Consider the following 17,377-nt stretch of genomic DNA (forward strand, 5'->3'; position numbering starts at 1 on the left):
TTTGACCACATCTGAGGGACAGAGATCTGGCTGCTGTGTGTAGACGGTGTTGAGTAGGGTGTCCCTGGAAAAATGCAGGTTTGTGAGGAAAGTGCAGGCGTAGACATGATGTTGCCTTCATCCAACGTTGGTGCTATCGATGTCTGAGAGAGCTGTACACACTCACTTGTTTCCCCTTCCAAACCAACTGACGAGCTACCAAGCAAACTGCCTGTTGCGGTTACAGTGGTGGAAGTTGTGGGTGGAAAAACAGGTGTGACAGCTGTCCCCACAGTCCTAGAAGATGACGAGCGCGCGGATGCACTGGAAGGGGCAGGCGGTGGATGGTTCGCTCCGCTAGGCCGCATTGCAGCACGGTGAGCTTCCCACCGGGACATATGATATTTATTCATGTGACGATTCATGGAAGAAGTTGTCAAACTGCTGAGGTTTTGACCTCTACTAAGAGAACCATGACAAATTTTACAGATCACATAATTTGGGCGATCTTTTTCTATGTCAAAAAAGGACCAGGCTAGGCAAGGCTTAGAGGCCATGCGACCTGTTGATCCACCCCGAATAATGCTCAGAGGCAGAGTGGTGGCTGAGGATGCAGTTGTAGACGTGCTACCAGTACTCCGACTGTGTCCAGGAAGGCGCAAGGTAACTTCGTCATCAGTTGCATTTTCCTCCACCACCTCTGTTGACCTCCTCGAGTGCCTGACTGTGGGTTGACAGTAGGTGGGATCTAGAACTTCATCATCAATTGTTGTGTTTGCACTCCCCTCCCCCTCAGACCGAGCCTCTTCTTGCCCTGACCGAATATTTAAGTTGTCATCCCAATCGGGTATCTGCGTCTCATCTTCATCAGTATGTTCCTCATTGTCTATAACCACAGGTGTTACAGTTTGTGACAAAGGGTCAACATTATGCTCAGAAACTTGGTCCACACGGCCTGAATCAGAGTCACAAAGGTTCTGGGCATCACTGCAGACCATTTCCTGTTCTGTACTCACTGTAGCTTGGGAGCAGACCTCTGATTCCCAGGCTATAGTGTGACTGAACAGCTCTGCAGACTCAGCCATCTCAGTTCCACCATACTGTGCAGGGCTGATGGAGACTTCAGAGCTGGGAGAAAGCAAGTTTGATTGGGATGACAACTCAGAGGACTGGTGTTTTTTGGATGCGGTACTTGAAGTGGCTGAGAGGGCACTTGTTGGACCACTTGAGATCCATTCAAGCATTTTCCTTTTTTGGCCATCATCTACCTTTGTTCCTGTTGTTCGTGTCCGTAAAAAAGGGAGCACATCGGATTGTCCACGGTAAGTAGTAGACATCTTACTTTTGCTGGTAGATGGTCTATCTTCAGCAGATGATAATGGAGCTTTGCCACCTTCCCCACAGACAAAACCTTTTTTGCCTTTTCCACCACGCCTCTCAGCCTTTCCACCAGCATCTGTCATTTTGCCACTCATGTTGATTGCGACAAAATTGTGCACTGAAAATGTGGTAGTAAAAATTGAGAGGTGGTGTAAAATGCAGTGGTGGTCTAGCTTTATTAACAGCAGAATAATAAAAGAATAAATATCCCTGACAATGCAACTACGGCCCTTAAACTGGCAGCAAAAATTGCTAGTATAATGGCTTAGTTATAATGAGTTGGAGTGTGCAATGCAGGTAGAGGTGCTGCAAATGTCTTTGCACTAGTGTGACTAGACAAAAGTCCAATAGCCACGTTTAGGATGCCACTAGGTACACTGAGTGTTTGCTAGTATAATGGCTTAGTTATAATGAGTTGGAGTGTGCAATGCAGGCAGAGGTGCTGCAAATGTCTTTGCACTAGTTGGACTATAGAAAAGTCCAATAGCCACGTTTAGGATGCCACTAGGTACACTGAGTGTTTGCTAGTATAATGGCTTAGTTATAATGAGTTGGAGTGTGCAATGCAGGCAGAGGTGCTGCAAATATCTTTGCACTAGTGGGACTATAGCAAAGTCCAATAGCCACGTTTAGGATGCCACTAGGTACACTGAGTGTTTGCTAGTATAATGGCTTAGTTATAATGAGTTGGAGTGTGCAATGCAGGCAGAGGTGCTGCAAATGTCTTTGCACTAGTGGGACTATAGCAAAGTCCAATAGCCAAGTTTAGGATGCCACTAGGTACACTGAGTGTTTGCTAGTATAATGGCTTAGTTATAATGAGTTGGAGTGTGCAATGCAGGTAGAGGTGCTGCAAATGTCTTTGCACTAGTGGGACTATAGAAAAGTCCAATAGCCACGTTTAGAATGCCACTAGGTACACTGAGTGTTTGCTAGTATAATGGCTTAGTAATAATGAGTTGGAGTGTGCAATGCAGGCAGAGGTGCTGCAAATGTCTTTGCACTAGTGGGACTATAGCAAAGTCCAATAGCCACGTTTAGGATGCCACTAGGTACACTGAGTGTTTGCTAGTATAATGGCTTAGTTATAATGAGTTGGAGTGTGCAATGCAGGCAGAGGTGCTGCAAATGTCTTTGCACTAGTGGGACTATAGCAAAGTCCAATAGCCACGTTTAGGATGCCACTAGGTACACTGAGTGTTTGCTAGTATAATGGCTTAGTTATAATGAGTTGGAGTGTGCAATGCAGGTAGAGGTGCTGCAAATGTCTTTGCACTAGTGGGACTATAGCAAAGTCCAATAGCCACGTTTAGAATGCCACTAGGTACACTGAGTGTTTGCTAGTATAATGGCTTAGTAATAATGAGTTGGAGTGTGCAATGCAGGCAGAGGTGCTGCAAATGTCTTTGCACTAGTGGGACTATAGCAAAGCCCAATAGCCACGTTTAGGATGCCACTAGGTACACTGAGTGTTTGCTAGTATAATGGCTTAGTTATAATGAGTTGGAGTGTGCAATGCAGGTAGAGGTGCTGCAAATGTCTTTGCACTAGTGGGACTATAGCAAAGTCCAATAGCCACGTTTAGGATGCCACTAGGTACACTGAGTGTTTGCTAGTATAATGGCTTAGTTATAATGAGTTGGAGTGTGCAATGCAGGCAGAGGTGCTGCAAATGTCTTTGCACTAGTGGGACTATAGCAAAGTCCAATAGCCAAGTTTAGGATGCCACTAGGTACACTGAGTGTTTGCTAGTATAATGGCTTAGTTATAATGAGTTGGAGTGTGCAATGGAGGTAGAGGTGCTGCAATTGTCTTTGCACTAGTGGGACTATAGAAAAGTCCAATAGCCACGTTTAGAATGCCACTAGGTACACTGAGTGTTTGCTAGTATAATGGCTTAGTAATAATGAGTTGGAGTGTGCAATGCAGGCAGAGGTGCTGCAAATGTCTTTGCACTAGTGGGACTATAGCAAAGTCCAATAGCCACGTTTAGGATGCCACTAGGTACACTGAGTGTTTGCTAGTATAATGGCTTAGTTATAATGAGTTGGAGTGTGCAATGCAGGCAGAGGTGCTGCAAATGTCTTTGCACTAGTGGGACTATAGCAAAGTCCAATAGCCACGTTTAGGATGCCACTAGGTACACTGAGTGTTTGCTAGTATAATGGCTTAGTTATAATGAGTTGGAGTGTGCAATGCAGGTAGAGGTGCTGCAAATGTCTTTGCACTAGTGTGACTAGACAAAAGTCCAATAGCCACGTTTAGGATGCCACTAGGTACACTGAGTGTTTGCTAGTATAATGGCTTAGTTATAATGAGTCGGAGTGTGCAATGCAGGCAGAGGTGCTGCAAATGTCTTTGCACTAGTGGGACTATAGCAAAGTCCAATAGCCACGTTTAGGATGCCACTAGGTACACTGAGTGTTTGCTAGTATAATGGCTTAGTTATAATGAGTTGGAGTGTGCAATGCAGGCAGAGGTGCTGCAAATGTCTTTGCACTAGTGGGACTATAGCAAAGTCCAATAGCCACGTTTAGGATGCCACTAGGTACACTGAGTGTTTGCTAGTATAATGGCTTAGTTATAATGAGTTGGAGTGTGCAATGCAGGCAGAGGTGCTGCAAATGTCTTTGCACTAGTGGGACTATAGCAAAGTCCAATAGCCACGTTTAGGATGCCACTAGGTACACTGAGTGTTTGCTAGTATAATGGCTTAGTTATAATGAGTTGGAGTGTGCAATGCAGGTAGAGGTGCTGCAAATGTCTTTGCACTAGTGTGACTAGACAAAAGTCCAATAGCCACGTTTAGGATGCCACTAGGTACACTGAGTGTTTGCTAGTATAATGGCTTAGTTATAATGAGTTGGAGTGTGCAATGCAGGCAGAGGTGCTGCAAATGTCTTTGCACTAGTGGGACTATAGCAAAGTCCAATAGCCACGTTTAGGATTCCACTAGGTACACTGAGTGTTTGCTAGTATAATGGCTTAGTTATAATGAGTTGGAGTGTGCAATGCAGGCAGAGGTGCTGCAAATGTCTTTGCACTAGTGGGACTATAGCAAAGTCCAATAGCCACGTTTAGGATGCCACTAGGTACACTGAGTGTTTGCTAGTATAATGGCTTAGTTATAATGAGTTGGAGTGTGCAATGCAGGTAGAGGTGCTGCAAATGTCTTTGCACTAGTGTGACTAGACAAAAGTCCAATAGCCACGTTTAGGATGCCACTAGGTACACTGAGTGTTTGCTAGTATAATGGCTTAGTTATAATGAGTTGGAGTGTGCAATGCAGGCAGAGGTGCTGCAAATGTCTTTGCACTAGTGGGACTATAGAAAAGTCCAATAGCCACGTTTAGGATGCCACTAGGTACATTGAATGTTTGCTAGTATAATGGCTTAGTTATAATGAGTTGGAGTGTGCAATGCAGGCAGAGGTGCTGCAAATGTCTTTGTACTAGTGGGACTATAGCAAGGTCCAATAGCCAAGTTTAGGATGCCACTAGGTACACTGAGTGTTTGCTAGTATAATGGCTTAGTTATAATGAGCTGGAGTGTGCAATGCAGGTAGAGGTGCTGCAAATGTCTTTGCACTAGTGGGACTATAGCAAAGTCCAATAGCCACGTTTAGAATGCCACTAGGTACACTGAGTGTTTGCTAGTATAATGGCTTAGTAATAATGAGTTGGAGTGTGCAATGCAGGCAGAGGTGCTGCAAATGTCTTTGCACTAGTGGGACTATAGCAAAGTCCAATAGCCACGTTCAGGATGCCACTAGGTACACTGAGTGTTTGCTAGTATAATGGCTTAGTTATAATGAGTTGGAGTGTGCAATGCAGGTAGAGGTGCTGCAAATGTCTTTGCACTAGTGGGACTATAGCAAAGTCCAATAGCCACGTTTAGGATGCCACTAGGTACACTGAGTGTTTGCTAGTATAATGGCTTAGTTATAATGAGTTGGAGTGTGCAATGCAGGCAGAGGTGCTGCAAATGTCTTTGCACTAGTGTGACTAGACAAAAGTCCAATAGCCACGTTTAGGATGCCACTAGGTACACTGAGTGTTTGCTAGTATAATGGCTTAGTTATAATGAGTTGGAGTGTGCAATGCAGGCAGAGGTGCTGCAAATGTCTTTGCACTAGTGGGACTATAGCAAAGTCCAATAGCCACGTTTAGGATGCCACTAGGTACACTAAGTGTTTGCTAGTATAATGGCTTAGTTATAATGAGTTGGAGTGTGCAATGCAGGCAGAGGTGCTGCAAATGTCTTTGCACTAGTGGGACTATAGCAAAGTCCAATAGCCACGTTTAGAATGCCACTAGGTACACTGAGTGTTTACTAGTATAATGGCTTAGTTATAATGAGTTGGAGTGTGCAATGCAGGTAGAGGTGCTGCAAATGTCTTTGCACTAGTGGGACTATAGCAAAGTCCAATAGCCACGTTTAGGATGCCACTAGGTACACTGAGTGTTTGCTAGTATAATGGCTTAGTTATAATGAGTTGGAGTGTGCAATGCAGGTAGAGGTGCTACAAATGTCTTTGCACTAGTGTGACTAGACAAAAGTTTAATAGCCACGTTTAGGATGCCACTAGGTACACTGAGTGTTTGCTAGTATAATGGCTTAGTTATAATGAGTTGGAGTGTGCAGGGGACAGGAGGGTACAGTGCCAGGATTGTGGGGCTCTGGGTAGAGGAAAGGAAGCCTGCCTTTCTATTCCCTCCTAATGGGGAAATGCCGCGACGAAATCCCTGACCTTAGCTACACAGACGCTGTCGCTGTTTTCAGGACCTGTCACCTATGGCTCTGACCCTGCCGGTACGAGCCCTTAAAAGGACTGATGGAAAGTGCTATCCCTATGCTTTCCAGCGCTGTGTATGGAGCGCATACAGCTGTATCAGCGGTAGGACTCAGGATGGAGCTGCGCCAGTGATGTCTGACACCAAGGACGCAAAAGAGATAATGGCGTCCTGGAGGAAAATGTCCGGTTTTATAATGCAGGGACATGTGACATGGACATCCTATTACACATGCCGTTGCTTCTCTGGCTAAAAGTCCGCTTAGCTGTGTGTGTGTCTGGGATTGGCTGACATGCTGGCCCGCCCCACAAGACGCGCGCGCTTAGGGAAGGAAGACAAGGAAAAAAAAAAAAAAATGGCGATCGCCATTATAGAAACAGCAGTGATCTGAAGGCGCTGTTCACGCACACTATACACTGAAATGTCATAATAGTGTGAGTCACAGAGTGACTTACACTATTACAGCGGAAAGCCAGCTAGGAATTAGCTGTTTTTTTGCTGCTAGAACCGTTCTCGAACGTTTCTAGAACTATCGAGCTTTTGCAAAAAGCTCGAGTTCTAGTTCGATCTAGAACAGGCCCCAAAATCACTCGAGCCTAGAACTGGAGAACCTCGAACCACGAACCGCGCTCAACTCTAGTGATCACAGGTATACACCATACACCGATGATCACGTTATAGTAAATGACAGCACCGGTAAAAAATTATTTATCTCCCATCTGGCATGAACAAACATGATAAATCTTCTCCCTCGTCCCCTCCGGTCCCCTGGTGTCGCCAAAGTGCCCCCCCTGATGCTCTCCCAGAAATCCAAGATGGCCGCGCGCACAGCAGCGCGCCGGCCGCATTCACCCTACTCCTCTGATTTCTGTCGCATGTGCCATGACACATGCGACAGAAAACTCCTCCCCAGGCCCTGCCAGGTCACTCCCTATAACCCCACCGGTGTTCCCCGGTGTCCCACGGTACCTGTGCAGCGTTGATCCCCCCACGGCCCTCTCCTTCACAATAGCCGCTGCCGCATGCACAGAGCGGCTGTCAGCTCAGCTTCCTGTGTTCAGACACAGTGAGTGGTGGTTATGCATCTGTAAGCTAAATGGGCGGCACGGTGGCTCAGTGGTTAACACTGCAGTTTTGCAGTGCTGAGGTCCTGGGTTCAATTCTCACCAAGGACACCATCTGCAAGGAGTTTGTATGTTCTCCCCGTGTTTGCGTGGGTTTCCTCAGGGTACTCAGGTTTCCTTCCACACTCCAAAGACATACAGCGCTATGGAATTAATAACGCTATATAAATGAATAAATTATTATTATTACTGCAATGCCCTGCTTATGAGGTAAGGAACATAATTGATCAGGAGAGCTATATACTACATTTCCAAATGGAGGGATTTGCTTTTATAGTTTCCCTGCTGAACGACTACCAAACATGAGAGTCCGTTATACGCCACAAGAAAACACATCTAAATAGCGAGCTCTGTTGTTAAGTTTTCATTCAGCTGGATAACTGGACTTAAAGGGGTATTCTATCTCCAAGATCCTATCCTCAATATATAGTAGGTGGAATAGCAATAATATCAGCAAATACCAATATTTAGAAATGTAGAATAGTTCTCCTGATTAGGCATGCCCTTACCTCATGAGCAGGGCATTGCAGCTTTGGTAGCAACCATTACGACATGGACTCTGCTGCTGTGGACCCGGGGAGAGTGAGTGCAGATTCATTGCACCCACACTCCTCACATGAAGGGTCCGCACTCCTAGAAAATGGGGGATACGTTCCCTGAGTGTCTCCCCCCCATATTCTAGATGGTCCAGAGTCGTCGTGGGACCCCTTTATTTTTTTTCTTACAATAAATTGGTGAAAGAGGAAATGTTTTGGGGACTGTTTTTTCAAATAAATTTCTTTTGTCGATTTTTTTTTGTTAGCACTGACAGTTTATGATGTTGGGTATCTAATAGACGCCATGACATCACAAACTGCTGGGCTTGATGTCAGGTGACTTTACAGCTAGTACCAACCCGATTTATTACCCCGTTTGCCACTGCACCAGGGCACGGGATGAGCTGGAGTGAAGCGCCAGGATTGGCGCATCTAGTGGATGCGCCACGTCTGGGGTGCCTGCGGCCTGCTATTTTTAGGCTGTGAAGGCCCAATAACTATGGACCTTCCCACCCTGAGAATACCAGACCACAGCTGTCCGCTTTACCTTGGCTGGTGATCCAATTTGGGGGGGACCCTACTTTTATTGTGTAATTATTAATTTTTATAAAATAATTATAAAAAAAGAGCCTGAGGGGACCTCCACATTGGATCCCCAACCACGGTAAAGCTGCCAGCTGTGGTTTTCAGGCTACAGCCGTTTGCTTTACCCTAGCTGGCTATCAAAAATGGGGGGACCCAACGTCATTTTTTTTTAACCTGTATTTTGATTGCCAACCAAGGTAACGGCAGGCAGATGTGGGTGGCAATCCATAGCTGTCTGCATTATCTGCGCTGAGAATCAAAAATACCGCGGAGCACTACGTCATTTTTTTTAAAGATTTATTTTTACAGCACTGTGATGTCCAGCAATCAACATACAGGGAAGCCCATTTTGTTTTTAGTTATTTAAATAAATAATTAAAAAAAATATATATGGGCTCCCGCTGCATTTTTTGTATTGCTAGCTAAGGGTAATCCAAGCAGCTACTGGCTGCTAACCCCCACTGCTTGGTGTTACCTTCACTGGCAATGGAAAATCCAGGGAAGCATTTTTTATTTTTTTTGCCAAAAAACTACAAAAAAAGGACGTGAGCTTCGCCATATTTTTGTATGGTAACCAGGTATAGCAGGCAGGTGCTGGAAGAGTTGGATACAGGGCCAAAAGATGGCGCTTCTATGAAAATTCCATTTTCTGAGGCGGCTTCAGACTGCAATTCGCAGCAGTGGGGCCCAGAAAGCTCAGGCCAACCTGTGCTGCGGATTCCAATCCCCAGCTGCCTAGTTGTACCTGGCTGGACACAAAAATGGGGCGAAGCCTACGTCATTTGTTTTCTAATTATTTCATGAAATTCATGAAATAATAAAAAAAGGGCTTCCCTTTATTTTTGGTTCCCAGCCGGATACAAATAGGCAACTGGGGGTTGGGGGCAGCCGTACCTGCCTGCTGTACCTGGCTAGCAGACAAAAATATGGCGAAGGCCACATAATTTTTTCAGGGGGCAAAAAACTTCTGCATACAGTCCTGGATGGAGTATGCTGAGCCTTGTAGTTCTGCAGCTGCTGTCTGTCTGTATGGAGAAGAGCAGACAGCAGCTGCAGAACTACAAGGCTCAGCATACTCCATCCAGGACTGTATGCAGACGTTTTTTGCCCACTAAAAAAATGACGTGGGCTTCGCCATATTTTTGTATGCTAGCCAGGTACAGCAGGCAGCCACGGGCTGCCTCCAACCCCCAGTTGCCTATTTGTACCCGGCTGGGAACCAAAAATATAGGGAAGCCCGTTTTTTTTAATTATTTCACTTATTTCATGAAATAATTAAAAAACAAATGACGTGGGCTTCGCCCCATTTTTGTGTCCACCCAGGTACAACTAGGCAGCTGGGGATTGGAATCCGCAGCACAGGTTAGCCCGAGGTTTCTGGGCGTATCTGCTGCGAATTTCAGTCCGCAGCCGTCCCAGAAAATGGCGCTCTCATAGAAGCGCCATCATCTGGCGCTGTATCCAACTCTTCCAACAGCCCTGGAGCCGGGTGGCTTGTTGGGTAATCATGAGTTAATACTGGCTTTGTTTTACTAGCCATAATTAAGCCAGAGATTCTTAATGTCAGGCACGTTTGACCCGGCCATTAAGAATCTCCAATAAAGGGTTAAAAAAAGACACCACACAGAGAAAAAATACTTTAATAGAAATAAATACACAGACACATTAGAGACTCCATCTTTATTACCCCCTGTCAGCCTCCACGATCCATGGTCTTCTGTCTTTCTCGTTCAACAAATGCAGCTCTGCTACATCACTGCTGCATGGGGGAAGACGCTGCTTCCCGTGGAGCCTTCACTCCGTGAAGGCTCCACGGGAAGCAGCATGCAGCCTTCACTCTGTCAGAGATCAGTGCTGCTAGCGGTAACAGCGGTAATGCTGACAGACGCGTTACCATAGCAACGTTGCTCCCGGAGCCACGGTTAGCGGTGACGTCACCGCTAACTGCGTTGCTATGGCAACGGTGATCTCTGTTAATGACCGGCTGTATCAGCCGGTCCCTAACGGAACGGGGAGTTGACCGTGTGCTAGAGCATGTCACCGGTACACGGCGATACACAAATGTGCACCGTGTACCGGAGAGATGCACTCGCAGGTCCTACATGACGCGTCATAGTCATGTGACCAGTCTGTAGCCAATGAGATAATAGCCACGTGACTGGTCACATGGCTATTTTGACGTCACGATAGGTCCTGCATCACTGCTGGCAGTGCTGGTCACCGGGAGGATTCAGCGATCATCGGATGGAATAGCGGCAGGAGACAGAGTGCAGGTTGGATCGCGGGGACCGGTAAGTGTTATGGCAATGTTTATTAACTGTATGTGTACATTTATAATGCATTTTTATGTGTTTGTGATTGCCTCCCATTATATCCTATAGGTTCGAGTTTGGTTCGTCGAACGTTCGACGAACCGAACTCGAACGGGACCTCCGTTCGACGAACCGAACTCAAGCCAAACCACGGCCGGTTCGCTCATCTCTAGTCACAAGCACATGACCAGCGGCCAATCGGCATAGAAGGTGTCAGAGACATGTGACCTCGTGTCAGCGATGATGTCACCCGCACATGTGCAATGGCTCCAAGATAGGACTTAGTCTCCAGCGCTTGCACATGTGCAGTAGCAAGAAATCTGGACATAGTCTCCAGTGCTCGCACATGTGCAGTAGCAAGAAATCTGGACATAGACTCCAGTGTCACAGCAACCGTAACACTTGCTTGGCACAAGTGCCACAATAATGGAGGACAGCAGACAATTTTTGGATGGCACTAACTGGCGGCACTCTGCAATTAAAATGGCTTTGCTAAAAAGGGCAGGAGGGTACAGTGGCCGGGTTGTGGGTTAGTGTAGAGGAAAGGAAGCCTCACTTTCTATCATTCCTAATGGTGAAATGCAGCAAGGAAGTCCCTGAGATTAGCTACACAGACACTGTTATCTGTAGCTGTTAAAAACTGTTTCCACGGACCTGACTGTCACCTATGGCTCTGAGCCGGATTAAATGAGCCCTAAAAAGGGCTGAATTAAACTTCTATCCCTAATCTGTAGAGCGCTGTGTGTAGAGCGTACACAGCAGGATCAGCGGCAGGAGCTTCGTCAGCGGTGACTGTAACCCAGACGCACATGTCAATTGTTTTTGCCATTTGAGTTTTGAACTGCAAAGCAGAGTTTTTGCCCAAATTTCTGCCACAAAAAGGCAGCATTTTGAACTGCATAAGTGCGCACAAGAAACCCAAATTCCTATAGACTATGCTTGAAAAGCAGAACACATCCTTTTTGGCTTTAAACGCTGTAGTTGAAAAAGCAGCAAAAAAGCAAGTAAAAAGCAGGTAAAAAGCAACGTGGACACATAGCCTTTGTCAAGAAATGGGAAGAAATCTATTCCACCAGCTCCTTGAAATTTATGGAATTACTAATGGATCTTAATACAAGGATGCTGGAGGAAATTGAGAAATAATTGGATGTAGGTTATCTTCAACTGAAGGCAATATCCTCTGATGAGGAAATTGCATCTTTTGACCTTTTGATGGTGAATAATTTAGAGGAGTGGGAAAAACAGATCAGGGAAACACATTCCAAGAAAATTACCCATGATATGACATAATATCAGCAACTAAAAGTGTACAGATGGCAAAGACGTGCACCACATATTCCCCGTAGTTGTTCAGTGTCGGTCTCGTCGGTCTCATCTTCAGGTGAAACGTCTGATCAATCTCTATCCTCCATGACTACGTGACTGAGAACTAAAAGAAAGGGTGAACTTAAACAGGCTGGGAATACAAGTAAGAAGCCTCCCGCAGTGGGTAAACAAGCTGGAACCACTAAGGTAATTAGGTTGTCCAAACATAACTTTTCTGGTATGGATGTTAATGTTCTATTCAGGGGGCTCATCTTTACTCCCAGCTCATGTTTTGACCCTTTCATAGCAGTGAAGGACCTACATATTTTTGGCCGTGCACTTATAATGAAGAAGTGGTTCCACGATGAGGAATTACAGAAGGCACTTCATAATTTTTTCCTCATAATTGAGGGATTCCATAATTTTTCTCCCTATTTAGTCTTGAAAAGTAACCGTTACTGGCTAGCTCATTATGTTTTCATGATTTTTTTAATGTTTCTTAAAGCCAGAAAGTTGCCGTTTGAAATGACTTAAAGGCCCCGTTACACGCAGACGTATCTAACGATATATCGCCGGGATCATGGATTCCGTGACGCACATCCAGCATCATTAGCGACGTCATGCGTGTGACACTAACGAGCGGCCATTAACAATGGAAAATACTCACCAAATTGCCCATCATTGACATGTCATTCATTTTCAAAAAATCGTTGGTTGTTGAGGACTCAGGATGTTCGTCATTCCTGCAGCAGCACACATCGCTATGTGTGACACCGCAGGAACGAGGAAAAACACCGTACCGGCGGCCGCCCACAATGAGGAAGGAAGGAGGTGGGCGGGATATTCCGCCCGCTCATCTCCGCCCCTCTGCTTCTTTTGGGCGGCCGCTTAGTGACGCCGCTGTGATGACGAACGAACATCCCCCTTAGAAAGGAGGCGGTTCGCTGGCCACAGTGACGTCGCTAGGCAGGTAAGTCCATGTGACGTGTCCTAACAATGTTGTGCGCCACAGGCAGCAATTTGCCCATGACGCACAACTGATGGGAGCGGGTGCTTTCACCAGCAACATCGCTAGCGATGTCGCTGCTTTTAAAACACCCTTTAGTTTTGTGCCTTGCCTGTGATCTGCTTTTTTTAAACAAAAGTAATTAACATCCTCAGAGCCAGGTGAGTCCATAATTTTTGTAAGGGGTTGTACTGAAGTCTTTTCTAGGCTTCTGCCACACTCACGTGAAATTCACGCACGTGCCGAGAGACACGTATTTTCCCTGCGTGTTGCGTGCAGGTAAGTACGTGTCTCTGGTACGTGCGGGACACGTGTGTTCTACGTGTGCTATCCGCGATAGCACACGTAGAACCGGTAATTATCATACTCACCTGGTCCTTCCTGATGTCCGCGCTGCTGTCCGTGGTGCTGATGCTCGGTCTCCAGCCCTCCCGTCTCCCCGCTGCTGCTGCTGCCAGGCAGTGAAGTGAATATTCAATGAGAATAATGAGCGGCGGTCGGCAGCAAGAGGCAGCAGCGGCAGAGACAGGAGGGCTGTAGAAGGTGAGTTAATGTTTTTTTATTTTTCACTGACATGTGTGGTTTCTCCGGTGCGTGTCACACGAGACCGCATCCACACTACACCCGTGTGGTGCGGGTGCGGGCCGTGTGACACCCGTGCTGCGGGAGAAAACACTGACATGTCAGCGCTTTCAAAAAAGCACACACGTACAAACGCACACGGACACACGTTCCGTCTGGTTTTACGTGTGTGTGCCTGCTACAATAGGGTAGCATTGGTTAAAGTGTCTCCGTGCCGCCGGTACGTGTAAAAAATGACAAACACGTGCCGGCAGCACGGATGTGTGGCGCTAGCCTTAATGACAGTTTTACCCAGCAGTTTACCATTAAGTACATAGTTATACATTTTATTTCCTCTGCCCAATTGCATGACCTTACGTTATCCACGTAAAAATGCAATTGCCACTTATCAGTCCAAGTATCCAGTTTATGTAAAACCTTTTCGGAATATTACATTTTCCCCCTCTGTGTTAACCCCATCACCCCAGGCAATTTTCCATTTCTTTTTTTTGTTCTCTCCTCCCTTTCTTCAGAGAGGCATAACTTTTTTATTTTTCCATCAACATTGCAATATGAGGGCTTATTTTTTTGTAGGGCGAGATGTATGTTTGAATGACATCTTTCATTTTACTATATACAGTCATTTGAAAAAGTTTGGGCACCCCTATCAATGTTAACCTTTTTTCTTTATAACAATTTGGGTTTTTGCAACACCTATTTCAGTTTCATATATCTAATAACTGATGGACTCAGTAATATTTCTGGATTGAAATGAGTTTTATTGTACTAACAGAAAATGTGCAATTCGCATTTAAACAAAATTTGACCGGTGCAAAAGTAGAGCACCCTTATCAATTTCTTGATGTGAACACTCCTAACTACTTTTTACTGACTTACTAAAGCACTAAATTGGTTTTGTAACCTCATTGAGCTTTGAACTTCATAGGCAGGTGTATCCAATCATGAGAAAAGGTATTTAAGGTGGCCACTTGCAAGTTGTTCTCCTATGTGAATCTCCTATGAAGAGTGGCATCATGGGCTCCTCAAAACAACTCTCAAAGGATCTGAAAACAAAGATTATTCAACATAGTTGTTCAGGGGAAGGATACAAAAAGTTGTCTCAGAGATTTAAACTGTCAGTTTCCACTGTGAGGAAAATAGTAAGGAAATGGAAGAACACAGGTACAGTTTTTGTTAAGCCCAGAAGTGGCAGGCCAACAAAAATATCAGAAAGGCAGAGAAGAAGAATGGTGAGAACAGTCAAGGACAATCCACAGACCACTTCCAAAGACCTGCAGCTTCATCTTGCTGCAGATGGTGTCAATGTGTATCGGTCAATAAAGCGCATTTTGCACAAGGAGAAGCTGTATGGGAGAGTGATGCGAAAGAAGCCGTTTCTGCAAGCACGCCACAAACAGTCGCCTGAGGTATGCAAAAGCACATTTGGACAAGCCAGTTACATTTTGGAAGAAGGTCCTATGGACTGAAACAGAAATTGAGTTGTTTGGTCATCCAAAAAGGCGTTATGCATGAAGGCAAAAAACCATGGCATTCCAAGAAAAGCACTTGCTACCCACAGTAACATTTTGTGGAGGTTCCATCATGCTTTGGGGCAGTGTGGCCAATGCCGGCAACGGAAATCTTGTTAAAGTTGAGGGTCGCATGGATTCAACTCAGTATCAGCAGATTCTTGACAATAATGTGCAAGAATCAGTGACGAAGTTGAAGTTACGCAGGGGATGGATATTTCAGCAAGACAATGATCCAAAACACCGCTCCAAATCTACTCAGGCATTCATGCAGAGGAACAATTACAATGTTCTGGAATGGCCATCCCAGTCCCCAGACCTGAAGATCATTGAAAATCTGTGGAATGATTTGAAACTTGCTGTCCATGCTCGGCGACCATGAAACTTAATTGAACTAGAATTGTTTTGTAAACAGGAATGGTCAAATATACCTTCATTTAGGATCTAGGATCTCATTAAAAGCTACAGGAAGCGACTAGAGGCTGTTATTTTTGCAAAAGGAGGATCTACAAAATATTAATGTCACTTTTATGTTGGGGTGCCCATACTTTTGCACCGGTCAAATTTTGTTTAAATGCTAATTGCACATTTTCTGTTAGTACAATAAACCTCATTTCAATCCAGAAATGTTATTGAGTCCATCAGTTAATAGATATATGAAACTGAAATAGCTGTTGCAAAAACCTAAATTGTTATAAAGAAAAAAGGTTAACATTAATAGGGGTGCCCAAACTTTTTAATATGACTGTATTGTACTAGAAAATGGGGGGGAAAATCCAAATGTGGAGAAATTGTTAAAAAAGTGAAATTGCACAAGGGTTTTGTTTTTTAATCACCATGTTCTCTATATGATAAAGCTAATGTGTCAGTATGATGTCTCAGCTCGGTACAAGGTCGTATATATTAAACATGTATACTTTACTTTTATCTAAGGGATGAAAAAAGTTCAGAAGTTTGTACAAAGAAAGATTAGCTCTTTTATTGCCATTTTTTGAGACCTGTAGCGTTCTCATTTTTCAGGATTTAGGGCTCAGTGATGAATTTTTTGCATCTTAAGCTGGTGTTTTTAATTATACCATTTTTGTATAGATGTTCTGTTTTGATTGCCTGTTATAGAATTTTAATGAAATGTTGTGGCAACCAAAAAACTTAAATTCGGCATTTAGAGGTTTTTTTTCTCGACGCAGTGTACCGATCACATAAATTGATTTTAGATTTTATGTTCAATATAGGGTATATCAGAATCCCTGTTCCTTTTTATTTTTGGAAGGTCATGTATTGACCACATAGGCTTTTTGAGTTTCTGAGTCCTTCCTTCATAAATTATACAGAATGTGTCTGACCATGACACACATACTACATACCTAGATAAGGTACTAAAATGTAAAAAAAAAACTTACCGGTTACTACCAGGGGGGAGGGGGGTTTAGTTTTATTTACCCTTATACTATATCATCTACTGTAGTCATAGACGATGGGGAAATATAGTAAGCGTTGGCCTGGCTTTTAAGCTATCTTCCCATTTTGCATTCATGTAGTGGTTTATAGGAACGTTTTTAATGAGTTTGATGCAGATTCATGGCTGGTTTTACTGACCAAGCAAAAGCTATGATATATCATAAAACTAATACACATGATTGTTTATTTCTCCTGGCTGAAATTGCAAACTTTTGCATTTTTGAAAGAGGGTTAAGTGTGACTATAGCCAAAGGTATGGAGGAGGCTGTTTGTTTGTTTTTTTTTTTCTTTTTATTAATTTCCCTATATACATGTCATTATACAGTAAGGAATGTTTCCTAACATTCTGTCCTTTAAAATTCATTCTATCTGCGCTTTTGTATGTTTTATTGTTAGTCTGTAAAAGTGGTGTAATCGTCTGACAACATTGTTCCCAGCAGCAACCCGAGTCAAAGATGAGTCCTTGTGCTGTTCCCTTTCCACCCTTTTCAGTGATTTTCAGGCACCCTTAGACCTTCTGCGGAAATCTGCAGGAAAAATGCTTGCGTTTCCCATTATCTTCCCTTGTGCTCATTACTTGAGAGCAACCGAGCATTATAAATTGCTCTACTCAAATAATGAGCCCTAGCGCATTTTATTGCTTGCTCATAAGGAAATCTAAAAGTAAAACCCAAATTTGAGTTAAAATAAAAATAGTATTCCTCCCCCCTCTAATATACATACTGTATATATATATATATATATATATATATATATATATATATATTTATTAGGGTTTATGTTTATATTGATTTTTTTGTGTGTATTTT

The sequence above is a fragment of the Anomaloglossus baeobatrachus genome, chromosome 6 (genome assembly GCF_048569485.1).
Source record: "Anomaloglossus baeobatrachus isolate aAnoBae1 chromosome 6, aAnoBae1.hap1, whole genome shotgun sequence".
NCBI lineage: Eukaryota > Metazoa > Chordata > Amphibia > Anura > Aromobatidae > Anomaloglossus > Anomaloglossus baeobatrachus.